This window comes from Bidens hawaiensis, unplaced genomic scaffold, assembly GCF_021521415.1.
Source record: "Bidens hawaiensis isolate Kalapana, Puna unplaced genomic scaffold, B.hawaiensis_p1.1 tig00019448_1, whole genome shotgun sequence".
Lineage (NCBI taxonomy): Eukaryota > Viridiplantae > Streptophyta > Magnoliopsida > Asterales > Asteraceae > Bidens > Bidens hawaiensis.
In genome coordinates this window covers 357,374-371,515 of record NW_027492956.1, presented here as the reverse complement: position 1 = coordinate 371,515, position 14,142 = coordinate 357,374, and the positions used below count along the sequence as shown (strand labels likewise).

The 14,142-nt window shown below is 36.8% G+C and overlaps 1 pseudogene across 1 annotated transcript; it reads left to right on the top strand.

The window, feature by feature from the left end:
- Positions 1-2,254: 2,254 nt before the first annotated feature.
- On the top strand, positions 2,255-7,240 carry LOC143558401 (uncharacterized; annotated as a pseudogene). Its single transcript, XR_013139734.1, has 10 exons — positions 2,255-2,627; positions 3,200-3,399; positions 3,503-3,632; positions 3,725-3,822; positions 4,067-4,180; positions 4,260-5,300; positions 5,382-5,792; positions 5,891-6,061; positions 6,127-6,349; positions 6,423-7,240. The product of XR_013139734.1 is annotated as an uncharacterized LOC143558401 (transcript).
- Positions 7,241-14,142: the final 6,902 nt, after the last annotated feature.

Sequence of the window (14,142 nt, the reverse complement as noted above, 5' to 3'; positions counted from 1 at the left end):
GTTCGTTGTTGTCAACCTTGGTACTTGAAACGAGGTGGTGCTGTTTTCTTGAACCGGGCCATTCCCTGCATTGTTTGGATTATTAGCCATTCTTTCTTCGAATCTTCTTAACGTCACACAGATCGTCCTCTTTGATCGCTCACACAGATACAATCACAGCGAATCACACAGATTAACACTGCTTCTTCTTTCAACGAATCACACATATTAACGTTGTCTCTTCTTTCAACGAATCACACAGATTAGCGTTGATTCTTCTTCTCGATCGTTCACACAGATACGACCGTCTTCGTCTTCTCCTTGATCGTTCACACAGATACGATCGTCTTCTTCACTGTTTGATTGCTACACTATTGCAATCCATCTTCTCAGGTGGGTTCGATCTTCTTCTTTTGCTCTCGTCTTCGATTCAGTTGCTTAACTCTTCTCCTTGATCGATCACTTGTTATTTTTCTTCTTTACGATTAACCGTGAATTACTCTTCAACTCCTTCAATTCACACATCAAAATATAGAAAATAAACCTCCTGTTATGCTTCGTGCGTGCTTGCTCTCTTTTTTCTTTTTCTTTTTTGAGAATTGAGCTATGCAGTAGCTTGCTTCAAAACTTTAATTACTTGCTTGTGGTTTAGAATTAATTTCACCGTCTTGTAAATTATTAGAGGTGCAATTCTGCCTCTTAATTTTCTTTGACAAATCAGTCTTGACTTCTTTCACTCTTTATTTTTAGTCTTCTTTTCTTTAGATGAACTAGACCTCCCAAATATTAATTCGATCCACCTTCAAATTGCATTGATACGAGCCTACGCTCTGATACCAATTGTTGGACTTAATTGGATCGAACAACACCGACATTTTGTGAGAATTCCTCACGACTCTTTTAATATTATTAAGAACGAAAACCACACAAAATAGAATAACCCTAAACCATCTATTTATACTAAAACCTTAACTTGTTCACCAAGAAACCTAATTAGACTCAAACTAGGAAACCAAATAAATAAATAAAAATAACCAATCTTATTCCTAATTAATAAACTAAACCGACTCAAACTAAAACTCTTTAAACTTTAAACCTTTATCAAGATTAATCCTTCAGAGCATTCTCATCCAACCTTCTGTCACTAAACAAAAAATTACACTAAAACTCACTATATTTTCTCTCTCCATTTTAATTAAATAATACATTTTTATACCTTTATCATTAGCTTTTCTCTTTCTCTCACTCACAATCATTTTCAAAAAATATTAAAAAATTATAGGGGGTGAACAGTAATTTTTCAAATATACAGAAAAATCACTGTATTTTCTAAAATATAAAAACTCTTCACTCACAACATCTAGAATGCTCTAGACCCGAACCCGATTATTTACGACATGTTTGGGTACTAGAATACCATTAATTCGCTGTTCCCACCCGCCCGCCAAATATATATTTAACTTGAACTTGTTTCTAATCAATTTATTATTATCGTTCTCTCTCTCAAACTAACTCTACGAATTCTCAATTATTATTCACTCCACAAACATGAAATCTCATGTATGCTCATTTCCAATTAAACATGTTAATATCGTTACACCTAAAAGCAACTGCAAATTTGTACGATCGATCCATATGCTTTGTATTTATCAGTTTACTTTCTTAATTAGATACATATTAGGTCATTTTTGGTGGTTTTGAAGTTGAATTCGGTGTGCTTAGGGCTGTTCACGAGCTGAGCCCGAGTCGAGCCAGAGTGTTTTCGAGCTCGGGCTCGAAATTAAACGAGGTAACTTAGTTAGACGAGCTTAAGCTCGAGCCAATGAGCCGAGCCAGAGTCGATTTTGGCTTGGTTACAAAAATGATCAAAATCAGCTCAGGATGTTTCAAATCAACTTTTTATAGCTAGTTTTAATCGAGCTTTTTTCGAGCGAGCCACGAGCCCAAGCCTCGAGCTTTTTGAACAGCCCTAGGTGTGCTAGGGTTTTAGTCATCGATTAAATGCTTGTAATATTGATGTTTGCCAGATGCTGTGATGTATAAACCTACATTTGTTAACAAACATATCATGTAACTCACTTCAGGGCTTGATTGAACCTGCATTGTTCATTTTTTTAACTGTTTGTTCTATTCTTTTGGTCTGCAAAGGCACTAATCTTTTCATTAGCTTGTTTCTGTGTTTTTTTTTATTTTTTTCTATTAGTTCATTCTGGTTAATGTATTGATCATTTGTTTATGCTTGATATTAGTTACGGTATCTGCAGTTTCCTAAATGATGGCGAAGAAGAAAGATGCAACTACAGGATCAGCTGATGCATCTGTTTTTAGAACACCAGGTAGAGAAACATCATCACCAAATCCTTTACCTGTTAAAAACGCACCTGAGAAAGTTGAGAAACCGATGGGGGCTGGTCCATTAAGGAGGTCCGATAGAGGGAAGAAAGTGGTCGAGACTATCGAGTTACCAAATACCAAGTCAACAACAAAAGAGAAAACTTCAAATAGCATAACAAAGAGTTCAGAAGAAGTTAATGAAGATACTGAAACTGAAAAGCAGGATGCGGATGTTGGTAGTAGGAAAGGGAAAAAATGGAGTGCAATTAAGTTTAAGGCTATGTTCATACCTCGAAAAACAAGAGTTAAAACAGGTGCTTATGTTTATTTTGGTTTACTAATTTCCATCATGCTAGTTTATATTTATAGGATAATCTGTTTTACAATAAATGGTATTACAGTATGGACCACAATGTTTGACGCATGGTGGGTTTAAGTGTTTAGTTTTTATTGATAGCTGACAGCAATTTGTTAAGTTGTTAAATAGGTATCTTTTCTATTGTGTACTTGTTAAAAGTAAATACTTGATTGCCAATTTTTCCTCTGCTGGCGACGATTGGCAAACATACTAGGATCATTTGACTGTTATATTTGTTTTGCATTTCATGTATTTTTGTTCTGTGTATACTGGTTATATATATATAGGGTTTGGATCAATCAAATACAAATTAAATTAATGTACTAATTGTGAGAATCAAGTAGTGTAATTACAGCATAGTATAATTTCACTATGATGTAATTACATAATTACATTACTTAATTCTCACAGTTAGCACGTTAATTTTATTTGTATGTTAACTTTCCCATATATATATATATATATATATATATATTATAATTACAAAGTCAAAGTTCTATTTATTCTCTTTTGGCTTGTTAGATGTAGGTAAGGAGCCGAAAAGCCAAAGTAGCATAAGAGTTCAAGGAACTCTTGATAAAGCGTTGTTGGGGGGAAGAGTGATTGATTTAGACGAAATAGAACATGACGATTGTCCTCAAACAAAATCACTAGATGGCAAATCTATTGAAAGTGGTGACGTTGAGAAAAACAATGGTGTCTATGTTTCACCATCTAACAGAAATATTGCAAGTAGTGATAACCACATGTTCCAAACATCACCACACAGGTGAGTTTTTTGTTTTTATAATAATCACTCTGTTTTTGGTACATAACTACATTTTACTTCAGAAAACGCCTGAGACTTATTTTGGATCACCACCTGTTGCGGATGTTGGTGGTGTAAAGATACGAAGAAAAACTGTAAGTATTAATAGTACGGTTGAACACGCTCAGTTGAAAACTGGAGGAGTGAATACAGGTAAAAGGGCAATATTGTTCTTTTTATAAATATATTTGTATGTTTTTTGTTTGTGAGTGACTAGTAGTTTAAGATAGATATGTTGGTTTCAGAGTTTGTATCAGCAAATGACGAATATCAGCCATCATCTGGTGTACTTGATCACATGAAGCATACTGTGTCTAAGCTCTGCAACATTCTCAAGTTTTCGGTGCGTGCTTGGGTATTATCAATGCTTGATTACAAATATTTTTACAATATATTCTAGTTTTAGAATAATAACGATTTGGAAGGCTATATAGTGACTTTCAACTTGTTTTACCTGTTTTGTCCATTTTAACATTTTCTGATTTTACCCGTTGAGATAAAGCACAATCCAATATATTCTAAACATGTTATATCTTTTTATCCTAAAGATAAAATATTTAATTTGAATTGGTCAACTGTATATGCAGGAAGACGTGAAGAGCACAGTGGCAAATTTTCTGGAATTTGTTTATTATAATTTTTGACTCAGCAAGGAACATACAACTAATACAAGTTTATTACATGGTTTCATGTTGTCACTGGTATCATCTTTTAACAAGCTGCATGTTCTTTTTGACAATATTTAATGTATCTATTTACATAATTCTATTCATATTATAGTGTTGGATCTGCTCATCAATTGGTGAAAGTAAAACTGATAGGAGTGAATCCTTAGCTCTTGCAAAGAAACACTTGAATTTCATATGTGAAGAAGCAGAAGCAGAAGCAGAAGCAGAAGCAGAAAAGGTGTACGAAAAGCTGAAGCTACCAAAGCAAAAATTCTTAGAACGCACAAAATCTCTTTCTGGTTTAAAAGATCCAGTTCCTGCACCTGAAGGGGTCGAAGTTGGGATTAAAAATAGTCAACACGTCACAAATGTTGACCCAGCTAATGAAATTGTACAAGCGTTTGAGAAGACTAATAGAGAATGGGATGAAAAGAGGGTGAGTATAGAGACTGATTACAAAGTGGACAAAAGTATAATCATGGCACTTTACGACAGCAATCTCTCAATGAGATCTGGAAAACTTAAAATAAAAGAGAGAGAATTTGCCAACAATCTGGAAGAACATGAAAGAATGAAGGAGATTCGACATAAAGAACTAAATGATATTTCTTTGCAGCGTTCCCATGATGAGACTGGAAACACTGAAGTGCCCCACACAGTTGAAGTGGAAAGTGATGGTGAGCTGGTGTGTGAAGGTGTTAATTTTACAGAATCTACTGGTTCTCATGCAGCAATATCAAGTGAGCAGATTGGTGAGGGTCAAGCTCTGCAGGTTGGTGATGAGATGGAGATTGAGATGGAAACACCAGCTGGCGCATGTGACAATGAGGACGGTGAAGAGGGTGAGATTTTACCTGACTCACCAGATGTTGGTGACGATCATAATGAAAGCAGCCCAAGCGATGCGTTACCATGTCTTGAGCCTGCTGAGATGGATACATCAGCTGGCGCATGTGACAATGAGGACGCTGAAGAGGGTGAGATTTTACCTGACACACCAGATGTTGGTGATGACAATAATGAAAGCAGCCCACGTGATGTGCTACCGTGTATTGAGCCTGCTGAGATGACAACACCAGCTGACAATGAAGACCATAGTGTTTCTTGTGGTTCCAGTAGTAATAATCTTGTTTTTTCTCCAGCTTCAGATCATGTAGGTTATCAGAACCTTTTGGTTTTTTCATTATTTGCATCATAACTATAATAATTAAAAGGTTTTTGTTGGTCTTTTCAGGAAATCCAAAATGACCCCCTTCAAGTTGAACAAATTCCGGACACTGGAGTTCAAGATGAAGAAATTAATATAGCTAATCAACATGATCATTTCATTCCAGAAGTTGAACCTGATATGCTTTCACCAATCAGTGTGGTTCAAGATAAAGAAGTTAACACCATTAATCTGCAACCGTCAAGTGCCGATAAAGTTGATCAGATCATTCTAGATAATGAACTGGGTGTAACGGTTGCTGAAAACCCGTCTGATATGGTTCAACATGATCAGATCATTTCAGATGTTGTGGAACCTGATATGCAACCGCCGGGTTCTGGTCAAGTTGATCAGACGATTACAGATGATGAACCGGATCTAACGATTGCTGAAAATCCATCTGATATGGCTCAACAAAGGGGGCCTTTACTTGAACCTGTTTGTGAAGAGCCAAACCTAACCATGACCCAGCCTGGTGAAAATATGGAAGGAAATCTTGTTTCTGTTCCGGCTACTGAGACAGAACAGCAGCCTAGTTTGGTGGCTACATCTGTGGCACCCACACCGTGGCTAACGCATTCAACATGTTTGATAACCTAGCTAACCGAGTTAACCCACAAATAACAAATCAAACCGACCCACTTCAAGCTGAAGTAGATCGGTTATACTTCATCAGAGAGACTGTATCCAAGTCATATCAAGACGAGGTCAGTCATTTATTATCTAGTTGAGTCAGTTCATATTGATTGACTTTTAATTCTTTTTCGTGCAGAAACAAAAGCTGAATTCTGAGTGTGAGAAGGAAATAGCAGAAGTTGTGGCTCAAATACGCCTCAAGTATGAAGCTAAACAACAACGCACAGATTCAGATTACAAGTTAAAAAACATGGAACTTGAAACAAGTATTAAATGGACGAAAAGGTTTAAGATACTGGCTGAGGCTCTCAGGTCCATGTGTGAAGAAGATCTTACTCTTGGCCATCCAGGAGTACAAGGTATTTTTAGTATATTAAATAATATAAGTTAAATTGATTTTAACAGAATTTATTTATTTTTTATTATTTGCAGCCTCTCCGGCTGAAATAATACTGCGCCAGTTTTCTGGTACGTCTTCTATGATGCATTACCATGGTGCTTCTTCATCTTCGGCTGGCCAATCTTTGGAAAATCACCAGTCGTCACCGTTGCCACCGCCACTACAGCAATCACAAACCCGACCACAACCACCACTACAGATAGGCTACCAGCCATCAGCTCTCTTCTCGAGCACGGTGAGCAGGCCCGCCTCCACTACACCAAGCAGACCACCGTCACCTTCACCGGTGGTTAACCAGTTGACCTCTTCAAGACTACCAGCTCTAGTCAATCAGGTTACCTCTGCAACCACAACCACCACTACCAGACCGCCACCTGGCTTGAACATGAATGGTCCTTCATCCTTCCATAACAGACCACTTGGTTCCACTGTGATGGACATGTCGGCTGCCAATTTAAGAATAAGCACAGAAACTCGTGGCCAATCGCCACATGTTCGGCTTCTTGCTAGCAGTGAGACCCGTGCACCGACCGTAATCCCACATGCACGACCTCTGGTTTTAGAAACCCATGCATCGGGCCTACATAGACGGCCTCCGGTTATTAGCGAATTCCGTGCACCGGCTCCACATCTGCGACCTGTGGAAGCCCGTGCTTCCGCTCCACATCTTAGATCTCGGACCAGCACCGAAATCCGTGCACGGGCTCCACATATGCAGCCTTTCAGGCCTACACACTCTGTATCTCCTGATGTTGAAACTCACCGGAGGGTGTTGCCAACTCAGAATGTCACATGTGGCCCACCACCGCCACCACCACCGTCTTCTGAATCTTAAACAGTGCCGCCATAACCATCATTGATGCCACCTGAAAATGGCGCGGTGCAGGTGATGGATTTAACTGGAGAGGGTACTACTCTACTGCACACCCCTCATCTGCTCCTGATCTTGTTTGTTAATTTTCGTAGAGATTCAAGCATAGACATTTGTCCAGCTTTAGTTGTTTGTTTATTATACTCATACTTGTTATTCAAATGATTTTTGGAAAATAATTCCAAAAATTATTGCTTGCATTATCATACATACATGAGATACATCAGTTAATGCCTGAAAATAAAATCATTTTTAAGGGTTGGGTTGCACTTACTGATGTACATGGGATAACCGTTATCAGTGTGTGAAGCATTTCTTTGCTAATCTGTTGTTTATGTTATACTTCTAAGAGATGCTCTTCATGTTCCAAACATCTCATAGGTATACTTACTATGTATGTTAGTAGATTCTTGAACACGATATTTCAGACACACATAATGTCAGATTTTGGTGTGTATGGAGTTTAGGAGGGTCATGGCACACGCAGTTGATGGCTTGTGCGTTGGTCTATGTTATCGTTCAATACAATTAGCTTGCCTTCTTAGGGGTTTGGGCATTGTCACCATTATGTTCTTGGTGTTAGCGTTCACGTATCCTCATCAGATGCTATGTGAAGAAGTGAAGAACGTTTACACGTCGTTCAGAACTCTATAAGCCGCATTGGTGACCAGTTTTAACAATAAATACACCGTGGCAGCCTATATATTTGATTGTACTACATGTTTTCCTTATAAGTGTTTAAAAAGATAGAAAACAATCACTTCACTAAAAATGTGTACCTTGTAACGATAGCCTGGTAAAATGCGTATTTATTTCTCGGAAAAATATGCAATTCGTAACCAGTCACTATTATGATGTCAAAGTTGCATTATGTTCTTAAAAGTAGTCACTAACTTATTAAAGTTCATGTCAAAGTCACTTATTAATTTTTAACATAACGTATAAATAAACTATTTACATATATGTAAATACTAGGATAATAACCCGTGTTACACACGGGTGGAAAACATATCAAGAAACAATACAAAATATGTAAAACATATTCAATTAACACAAATATTTGACATAAGTTTTTTACCATAAAATATTACAAAATATGTTAAACTATGTATATAACATAAAAAGAAAATACTTTATAAATAAATAATTCAATAAATAAGGTTGATGACATGGAAGCCTGTGTGGACATCCTAGGTGAAGAACATGTGAACAAAATTGTGTTGCTTTAATATATTAGTTGGATGTTGTTCTTTACAAAAATCGATTAAACACTAAAATATAAATCATACCTAACAATTGCAAATGATGAACATATTTGATGTTGTTTGGATTATGAAACCGACAAATCATGAAGAATCGGTTATAGATGAGGCGAAGAATCTGGTTACAAACGATGGGGAGCGTTATGATTTTTGAACGAAGCATGCGTCTTTTAAAAAAGAAACAATGAACAATTTAAACCTAGTAAATTTAATAAGTTTTTTAATTCTAACAATAATTAGAATAATTAATATCATAATTACATTAATAAGTTACAAAAATATAAAAGTCAATATCATTTATTAAAATTTTATTATGAATATGTGGAAAATAGGTTTATGAAAGGTTGATGACATGGAAGCCTATATAGACAACCTAGGTGAAGAACATGTGGACAAAATTGTGTTGCTTTAATATATTAGTTAGATACATAATCTTAAATGTTCTATCATTGGACCAAAATTTAATATTGTTCCGATCAATGAAGATGACTTTTACGATCAATAAAAACTCCTTTCTTGAATCAAAATAACACATTTCAATCAATAAAATAAAGTGTGGCTCATTGCTGATAATACCCATGTATCATTTATTTAATCTCCATTATTTTTTATTTATTTACAAAAATGCCATTATGTTTTTTGAGTTGTTCAAATCATCAAAATATCTAATAGTTAAGATGTGTTCTCAAAGTTTTCACAAAATAAGGCTAAAGTCTGAAGGCCAATGTGTGTATAAAAGAAACGACAAAAGCGTATCAAAGAGAGGCAGTTAGAGGTCATTATCATAATAGGGTCCACTATCATACCGAAGAAAATATCTCAGACTGGGAAAGGAAATGGTTCTCCCAGGGGACCACCTTTGATATAATGTACTGGCAGATGCAATTTGTGTAAATATAAATATGTAAAGTATGATCATACAAAGTTAATGCAAGAGATCATTTACACCATTACTGTGTGTTTTTACTCTCTTATCATACACTCATAATAAATGTATATTCTCGATAAGCCATGTATCATCCTAGATATATAATGGTTGATATTTTCTTCAACATGTTTTATTTAGAAAACATTTGGGGTGGGGGGGTGCGGGGGCGGAAAGGTTATTACAATAATGGACTTTTGTTCGATGAAACGCTTTAATATAAACGTCGTTATATTAAACACCGAATATAAGCTTTCCTAGCAACAATTCACACTTCTCATCATAACCATCTCCTTATCCACAACCAAAGCTCGCATCATCTGCAATGTCGTCGCCAATGCAATCTCTACGGCTCCAATTCTCTCCGTACAAGAAGGTAGTTTATTTATTTAAACAATTCTATTGTATTCGATCGCGCAAAGACAATCGGAGACTCGTGCACCGCGGCCCTGCCGGCGGACAACATCATCCTCGTCGTCAGATGTTGCATTTTATTACATCACCAGCAACTTCATTCCATACTCCAGCGGTTGGTTCGCCGTCTGATTTTATGTCGTCACCCGAGCCCTCTCCCCCCACACCCGCTTAACCCCACCTACTCTCGACCACGCTCTGCGATCATACTTGAATTGCCCGGTCTGCTCCTAGTTATGGGTTTATCCTATATATCAGGTTTGTTTTTAAAATTTAAATGCAGTGTGTAATTTGAATGATTATTATTATTATTCGAAATCTGTTTGGTTTGATCATAGTTATTGTTTAATGCAGTGCAGGTATGGGCATTCGGTTTGCCACACATGTTGTGGCTGGGCTAACAACCATTGTCCGTGGTGTGACATGCCGATTGGGGTGGGCATAAAGGCCTACCGAAACACGCATTTAGAGAATATGCTGGACTCTGTTAACAAACATCTTGGCCGTCGCCGCCTTTAGAAGACATGAATCATTGATGGGTTGAGTGTTTTTTTTGTGTGTCGTGGACATTCTATACGTATTAATTTATTGTCCTTAGTATATTATTTTAATGTCGTTTGTATGTTCATCTCACGGTGGCGATGGACTCTCGGGAGGAGACGTCGGTTTCCATGGCATAAGGATAACTCTAGCACTCTGAGAACGCGACTCATCAACATCCATCAATGATAGCAACGGCGAGTGAACGGCGTGTCGCCGGAGGCTGATAGGTGGCAATGATGGCGGCGTACGGAGACTCGGCAGCCATGACGAGAGCGTTGCACGAAATGACGCCAGTGTCCAAGAACGCCTTCTGTCGTCAACACGCCGGCGGAGACTCCGTAGCCACGACGGGGTACGAAGAACCCTATTACTCTGACTCCTTCGGTCACGTTGGAGCAGCATTGCACGAAAGGGCGGCGATGTCCAAGAACGTCTTCTTTCGTCTACATACCACGGTGGTGGCGGTGGCGTGTTTATGGCGTGTCGCCGGAGCACAACAGGTGGCGGCGGCGTACGGAAGCTCGACAGCCATGACGGAAGCGTTGAACCAAACGACGATAGTGTCCAAGAATGCCTTCTCTCGTCAACATACTGCCGTGATGGCGGTGGCGTACGGAAACTCGGCTTCTGGATGAGGTGCAGGTATTTTGGACCAATAGTTTGTTTTTGTCTTAGCTTCGCAACCGACATTGAGCTTTCTCATGATCCAGTTGATTCCATCGTATCAAGTCAAATTACCAAATCAACAAATGACTTGAAACTGGATTATCATGTAATCATCTTTTATTGCCAAAATTGAAATATAATTGAGATTGAAAGGGCTGCTTAACCATTGTAACTATTTTTAGTTATAGGAAATCAAAACTATTAATTATTGAATGGAACCGTTACTAATGGTTTACTTTAGGTGCATAAGAGTTTTGTAATTATTAATGAAAAGATGCACAAGTCGGTTCCTGATGTTAATTTATATTCTTTTTAAGATTTAAAAGTGTTTATCTTGTATGGTTGAACAATAAAAATTTTAAATTTGCATGCAATAATGAAAAGTATTTTGGCGAGCACTTCGAATTTAGCTAAACCTGTCAAATTTTTGCTTATACGGTTGTTTCAATTAGTGAGGTAAATTACTTACAACTTTATTTTGTTTAGATGTAGTTATTTACTTACAAAATAACTCTTTAATTAGATCCCTAAATATAACTAAAACTTAGAATTCTCATTCTATAGTTTACTACCGCAAGCATTGAATGGCCACAAAATGTATTTCTAACGTAAAAGCACTAAGGAGTTGAAAACCTTTTGCACATGCTCGAGACATATGTTACGTGCTTGTAGACATTCATGTAGTTTAACTTATGCAGGTTTTTATTTTTATCTTTTTTGTAATTATTGGACCTTTGACTTTGTGAATCATTATGTTGTATCTTATATTTTGTGAAGGCCTTGCTGGATTTCAATTTTTCAATTTTTTTTTGTTATCAATCTTGGGGTATGGAAATAAGTCAATAACTACTCAGGCATGAGCTTAGTTACAAAGATATATAAAATCGGCTTTTTGTATAACCCAAAGCATGATGGATTGTTACTCACTAGGTTCTTGGTTGTTTTGGATCTTAGCGGGTATTCTTTTTATATAATTTTGAGATTTAAAAAAGTTATACGGGACAAACCCCATTTTACTTTCATAAGGGCCTTATTCAAATTGTTCAGAGTAGTTTCATTGTTTTTTTGGCTCTTTGGGAAAATGTCCTAATATCTTAGAATGCATTTGTTTTGTAAGTTTCTTCATTAATTACTGAATTATCGTCACATTCCAGCGTTAATGTTTCCAGCCACCGAACGGATAAAGCACTGGTTACAGGACAGTAATAATAATAATAATAATAATAATAATATGATTGTCGGTCGGTTTAGTTTAGTAAAATCAAGAATAAGAGCGCAAGTAAATCAAGAAGTAATGTTATGAGAATAAGAATATATGTGAATGATTTTCGATAGGCTACCAAATTTAGTTTAGCAAGTAAAATCAAGAATATATCATCTATATATATGAATGATTTTCGATGTGGGATGGAACCAACTTTGAAAAAGAAGCATGTAATTTATATGGAGGGAAGAAGCTGGTTAAACTATCTTCTAGCTAATACGAGATAAACAAATAACGTAAATCATAGAGACAAAATTTTAAATGGCAGGTTGTTTATCCATCAAGATTCAAGACTTCTACCAAACACAAAAACAATATTCTCTTCTTAAGTAGACATAATTACATAAATGGTTCTTTTTGTTTGTATCAAGTTTTACTTATTGTTCTTTATATTTAAAGCTGATTTGTTTTATCTTATACATTTACAGATCCAATACAGTTTGTCCTTTGATGATACCCTAGTTAGTTTTTTTCGTTAAATTAGGCATGTGCCTTGCATATAAGAGCAAATTGGTCATTTTACTTATTCAAATAAAAAACCCTAATTCCCAAATCAAAACACAAAACACAAGATCTAAATTCTATTCTAACCACAAAACTTCATCTTTGTACGTATTGTTATTAGCTCATCAAAACTAACCATCAAACTTCAACTCTATATTATTGTAGGAATATAAGGCATTTAGGAGTGGATTTTCGATCAAGAAGTATATTCAAAACAAGGGTGTGTGTCGAGAGTTAAGGACTCAGGTTGGTCATGGTTTTGTTCAACTATAACATGTGAAGGAAATTTAATGTTTAAAAAATTGTTAAAAGGGAATTTTATAAGACACACCGACACATAAAATACGTTAGTTCTTTTATGTGTAATAAAATGTTGAAGGACTTTTACGAGAAAAATAAAAATATATTTTTTTTTGGAACGGCCAACTAAGTAACGCTGGGTACTCCGTACGCGGCCCCATTGGCAAAAGGTAGACCGAGCCGGCCACGAGTCCGGACGGACGGAGCCCCTAGCGATCCACCAATTGAAGGATTCCTCGGATAAAACCCGACCCCCACGCCCGCCAAACAGCACGACAGCGAGGAGCCGGTAAAACCAGATGAGATCAGGACTTGAACCCTGACAAGCCACGGTCATCCCTCGTATCTCTTATATAAATTGGTGATATTGAGATTTAAACCCCCTATCTCTCACTAGTAAAGCTCACGAGTAAAGTGAGGGCTCCCCCATTGTGTATTGAGTGGTCATCCAATTTATAAAATTAAAAATATATTATTAGCTCATCAAAACCTAGGTACCAATCAACAACCATAACTACAAAGGACCACCGTGTAAGCAATACCAATTCCACCCAACAGCTCACCTACAAAAACTAAACCGATTGAACCAAAGGAGTTGTTTGATCACACCGACGGGAAGAAATTGACCGGGCTTCGGTTGAGAAAGTGGGGGAAATGGGGGTCCGAGATCCGTGACCCGTTTATCAGGAAAAGAATATATCAATTCGTCACGGGCGGTGGGGTCTTTAAACCAAATGAGATGAAGGTAAACAACAATGGCGGCAGCATCTCGAGGAAAACTAAATAAGTAATAATTATTCTTTTTTAATGCTTTTTTTAAATAAATACGTAAAAGGACTAATTTACCCTCCTCATATGTAAAACTTAACGGGAAAAACTAAGGACAAACGCTATTGTATTCGTAAACAGGATAAACATATTAACTTTGAAGATTTGAGTAACATAATGGATAATCTCGGTAAAGTATCTTTAACTTTAGAGTAAAATTACCTTCTTGCCTAGT